The following is a 6,209-nucleotide window of genomic DNA, read 5'->3' on the forward strand; positions in this document are numbered from 1 at the left end:
ATTTTGGGTCAATAACTTTTAAACGAATAAGTCTTCTCCTGCTTTCAAGTTAAGCTCGTGTTTATGTATGATATTAAAAAAAAAAAGAAAAAGTGTATATAACAACAGAAAGATTGAATTTAAATAAACTTTTATACAAATATTTATTATTTAATCATTATGTTTAAAATTTGATTTAATTCTTAATGTTATTTTCTCATCAAATTTACAAATAAAAATTACAAAATACGATTTTAAATACATAATACAAAATACATAAAAATCAAGATTAACAAAGAAATTAAAAAACTTTTAAACCAATAAGAAAATTATATTATTGTGCTCAAATTTTATATGAATATTCAGATATAATAATAAAACAATTCATGAAATTTTTATATTTTAGCAATATTTTAAGATGTGACATATATCCTTAAATGTTTCTGTATGAATCGGATATCTAATTCTGCAAACTGCTCGAAATATTTTTCGATCTTGATACTTGAAATACATTCATCAACAAAACCAGAGTAATATCACTTGTTTACAAGCAATCTAATAATTTTTTAATGGTATTAAACATTGTTTATAATTAATTAATAATAAAATGTTAAAAAGAGAATCTACATCTGCGAATAGTTTTATTGCAAAAAAATATAATAAAAATATAATGTAAAAATATACAATAATACAACACATAATATTTTTTGACAAAATAATATTCCATAAAATTTAACATCAAATCATTAATTACTCTGTAATAATTGTTTCTGTAATTATTCGTTAATTATATCGTTAATTATATCATTAGTTCAATCCTAAATTCAGAATCTAAAAAATACCCGGACGAATTCTCCATTATTACACATACTTTTCCTTTTCTTTTTAATATCGTTACACAAACACGAGCTTAACTTGAGAGCAGGAGAAGACATCGAGAAGGAAGAGAAGAAAGGGGCCCGGTCGTCTCACTCACAATGCCCAGCTGACCTGGGCCGGATGGCTCGTCGTTATTAAACCTAAATCATTTGCGTCAGCCACGACTGCCATAACTCATGGCCGCCTTAGTGAAATATGACCGCCGTTCAAATTATTGTGCCTCGAAATCTGCCATCTCCGACCCCTCGCCCGTCCGTCGACAGTGTTTCTCGAAAGGAGAATGAGAGTCTTGGTCTTTCTTCTTCTTCTTTCTCCTTGCCCCGATCATTCCGCCGAAATCTTCGTCTCCGCGTCATCTGCAAACGTCTTCCAGTCAAGACGATTCCGTAATGTGGTTATGATTTACTGCGCGTGTCGGAGACCTTACATTTAAAGCCTCTCTACACTTAATTTCGCGACCTCGATCGTTATACTTTTTGGATAGATGAGTAATCTCATTCCCAGGATTCGTTTTCTAGGAATCTTATCTTTTTTTTTAGCTTCTATTATTATGTCCGTATAATTTCGTGTTCGAAATTTGTCATGCAGGTATAAAACCTTGACTGCGCATCAATATTCATTCTTCGCTTTTCTAAATAGTGTTACAAAATGCAAAACATAAATAAGTTCATTTTAATATATTTTTTAATAGCAAAGAGAAATTTTAAAGACTGTACTGTCAACGAATTATAATTTCACAAAATGCACAAATTCAATATTTAGTACCATATATCATATTCCATAGAATTCATTAATTATTACTACAAGATACTTTCCTAAGATTAACTGTTTAGTTTATATTTCTTGAACTACTTACCCACCCAAAAAATAATGACTGTATAAGAATATTCGTTCTGACAGCATGTATTTATTCATTTTGTTGAACATGTGCGACTACAAAATCGCATCGTTTATATACGACAAGCGCGTTCGGCAAAGTGCGCCCTTGTAGCGAAATATCGTAACATGTATCGCATAATATTAAGGCTCGTCGGCGAGCGACCGACTGAAATCGTTCAGCTCGCGTACGTCTTATTTATTAGTCATGTAACCGCGTCGATCGTACCTTACAAGGCCAAGACACGGGCAGACTAAAGGACAGTTTGATGAATAGCCGCTGTTTATGTATTCACTTAAGCCCGAATAATGGCTTTATAAAACATGCTTCGATATTCGGCCACTTGTTACCATTCATCTTTTATAGCCCTAATAGCTAATTGGAATTGAGATAAAAATAAAGACGCGCTGATCCGTTAATCACATGAAAATCTACAGTTATATAAATATAAATTGGTATAATTTTAATTTTATCAAGATTGTATAATATTTAAATAATTATAAATCTCAAGTTGATTTCATATATTTATTTTAATCGCATTCGAATTAAATAAGAAATATATATCTCAATGTATATCTCGATGAGACTTTTTTTACCTAAAATTTTAAATATCCATCTTAAAAAATAGTTCTTAATTTATGATTATATAAAGCTAATATTTTTTAGATCGTTAAAAACAAGTAGCACAGTGATCATTAAAAATAGGTACACGCTATGTACAACGCGTGTATAAATCAACGGAAGATATAGCTGCGTTTCATAAAAAGCAGCAGTGTAATTATAAAATTTGATTGTCGAAACGAGACCGCAGACTGGCGCTCAGTATACTTTCTCAAACTGCCGTGGGATGTATTTCTGGAATTTGCGCAAGAATCTCTTTATGTCATTTGTGTTTTTATGAGATTACGCGCGTACATTCATTTCCGCAAAAGGTGGCGACTGCGAGTGAAGTCAGGCTACAGCACGAGTGAAATGTGGCGAAAGCTTGATTACTTGAAATTAGATTTCCAGCGAGTTTAATTTCTAGAAAGGTTTCCTCACAATTGACGTCGTCGTTGCTTGCTGCACTGCGTGGATATACTTGCTGCTCTTTAAAAACAAAGAGAGTGCGTTATAAATGTATACGTGACTGGTGATTCGGAGAAGCAAATTCGGAGAAAATTAATCAAGAACTGATTCTCTTTTTCACAACAAAACAAAAGAATAATAACTATTACATTTTTTAGTATAATATAAATAAATTTAATAAAAGTTAACAGAAATAGTCATTAAAATAATTTGAATTAAATATATTTCTTGAATTAACTAAATTTAACAAAATCGTCATTAGAATACTTTAAATTAATTATTTAAAAGATTAAGTAAAAAGATTAAATAAATCTATATGAACATTTCTTGTACCTGAAATCTTCGAGCACTAATCTTTAGACATTCCTTCATTATGTAATATGAAGCTCCTTTGTGCGATAATGTGATTGGCTATCTTTTATTATAACTTTTCATATATCAACATGCAATTTTAATAATCGTCATTATTCTTAGTTCGTTTCCTCAAAGCTGAAAGATATAGCGCGATGCTTTTGCATTCAAGAGATTCTCTGGGATTCTCTAATCTATCATTCACTTTTATATTCGTAATGCATGGGAATCTCGGTAAAAGGATGTAAGAATTCAACTGTGCCATATAAAATGTATGTTGTTTGAAATTGAAAGAAGAAAAAAAAACAAACTTGTAACTGGCAAGTGATTGCGGCAGTATAATTCTGAAATATATCTCGGAGGAGACGAAGGGCCACTTATATTCTGTACACCGCGCCATGACCGCAAGGGGCAAAAGGGATTAGTCAACTCTGCCCGTTATATATCACAGGCTTAGGCCACAGAGCGGTGGACGGGTAAAGTATCCACGGGGTATAAACATTCCGACCTGTCGGCCGCTTCAAATTATGGTGAAACTAACGTGGCGGGGAAAGTGCACGTCGAAAGACATGGCATGTCACAGACGTAATGTCGGAATGTGTTTCACTCTAATGTTACGCCACGGTTGTTTTACGCCTATCTTCATATCCCGCGTTTAGCGTCAAATCCGATGGTATCAATCGCAGCGCGGAATACGTAATATCGTGTACCGTCGTCTGTACAGTAATCATATATATTTCAAAATCACAGACAGGCACGTTTAATACGAAATACGAATCGCGATAGCGAATTTTGGAGTATTACAATAGCTGATAATGGTTACGTTATATTGGAAAATTAATTGGTGATTAGTTATCGAAAAGCAGGTTAATGTATATTAACAATGCACGATGAAAAGAGTAATTTAGCTCTACGCACCGCATGCGTAAACATTAACGCGCAACACAACACAAATACCCATAAAAGAGCTATAAAAATCAATGGACGGAAAGATACTGAAGAGAGAAAACAAAAACAATATGCTATCAGGTCCTATATCAAGTTATGCGACGGTAATAGTCCCCCGATCCTACAAATCCCTCATTCTTCTACCTGCTACTCTCACACCTTCCTCTGCCTGACGCAACCGGTGTCCTTATCGGAACTAAAATTAATCCAGCGGCGAGATGACTCGCGCCAAACTTTAGACCCGCTCGCCCGGTGCCATACAAAAGAGATGCTCGTGAAGATAAAACGCGGCTGCACCAATCAGCGAGAAATCTTTCTTTCTGACAGTGTTTTCGACCACGGAAGGGTCCGTTTGTCTAAAACGCAGGAAAATGTAATAGTAGCCGGTTAGGGAATGGTGCTCTTCTTTTTAGGAAGAAGTAGGACTTTCTACTGGAATACAATAGACGTAATGGGCGGTTGTACGGGCAGACATCTTGGTGGGCCAAGGAGTCCTCCAGGCGGATGTAAGAAACTCGAAGAAACACGCCGGGAGGTCCTTCAACATTTCCTCCCTCGCGTCGCCCCCTCTTGCCAATACATCATTCTTCTCACAATTTGTCCGAAAGCCGTGAAAGCTGCGGGTTTTCTTAGAGCGACACGGAAGCATGGCAACGGAAGCGACAGTTACTTATCCCTGGAGGTTACACCCTATTGCGGTGAAAATTTTTCACAGATGACCTTTTTCTCCTCTTGAACTCTTCCCTTCTTTCTCGAGACTGTGTCACGGCTGGTAGGTCACTTTGCGATCGTGGGAGCGAACAACGGCTTTGGGATCAGGAATAGAAATCGATAAAAATATTTATGTCTTTCATAAGGTAATGTGTAACAATTATAACGTGTGCAAGTGTACGTTATTCTACGATATATTCATTTAATGAAAATAACAAACGATATGCAAATGACATTACGAATTTAATGGAGTTAAATGGAACAGCATTAATTTGCTTTAATAAATCCGATAAATCATAATAAAATGTAATTGTCACTTATGAATATATAAGAGCAGCCTAGCGTAATATTAATTAAATAGAATGTATTGCGTGATGTATGTATTAACAAATATTTAAAATATCTATAAATATCATGTTTAATTTTCCACAGTTTACAAAACGAAATAAAAAATAATAATTCGGAGCTTCACAATACCAACATTTAACAAGAAATTCTGAAGTAAATATTTTATAAAGCGTTAATATGCATGCATTTTAATTTATATTTAAAAATCGTTAACTAAATATATTGAATAATGTGTCTACTTTTAAAAAATACATCAATAAAATATATTCAATGTATTTATTTAAAATATTTATTTACAGAATAATTTCTGTCGCTGATTATTTAATAGTGTTTGCAAGAAGCGTGAGATAAGTCGCTTTAAAATAAGTACTGAAGCAAACAACGTCGCGATTACTTGGACATGCAAAGTATACATTAATTTCGGAAGGATATAAGATTAACAATTCGATTATCGTCGGATACGCTCGCAGCTCTATTTTTCTCCGGCTAGATACGTCTAAGCGTAGAGGCTACATAACGAGGAGAACAACAGAAGTTGAAGGGTGGATCGTGGATGATAGAGAATGGACAAGATAGAGAGAGTGAGAACGAAACAGAGAGATAGAAGAAGAGACATTGGGGAGAACCAGGAGAGGGTAGTTGTATATCGCGTGTCGGGTCGAATCTCATTGTCTTCCTGTCAGGACCGCGCAAATATTGCCACCATCTCCAGAACGACGACTATGGCCATATACCTATGCAAACAGCCGGATAATATGCGCGCGCGTATGTACGTAGGTAGGTAAGTGGAGGGTCCGTATTTCTGACAAAGCTTCCCGTGTGCGTCACTCCTTTGACACGAGCGCGCCGGCGGTCGTATAAAGGATGACAAATCTCGCGCGAGGGATTTTCGCGATCCCCGGCGGATGGTCTCGTTTCCGTGAGAGACTCGATAATCTCTCGCCCCCAAAAGCTTTCCCTCCTTCCCGTTCTCTCTCCCGTTCTCTCTCTCTCTCTCTCTCTCTCTCTCTCTCTCTCTCTCTCTCTCTCTCTCTCTCTCTCTCTCTCT

The sequence above is a fragment of the Atta colombica genome, unplaced genomic scaffold (genome assembly GCF_001594045.1).
Source record: "Atta colombica isolate Treedump-2 unplaced genomic scaffold, Acol1.0 scaffold234, whole genome shotgun sequence".
Taxonomy (NCBI): domain Eukaryota; kingdom Metazoa; phylum Arthropoda; class Insecta; order Hymenoptera; family Formicidae; genus Atta; species Atta colombica.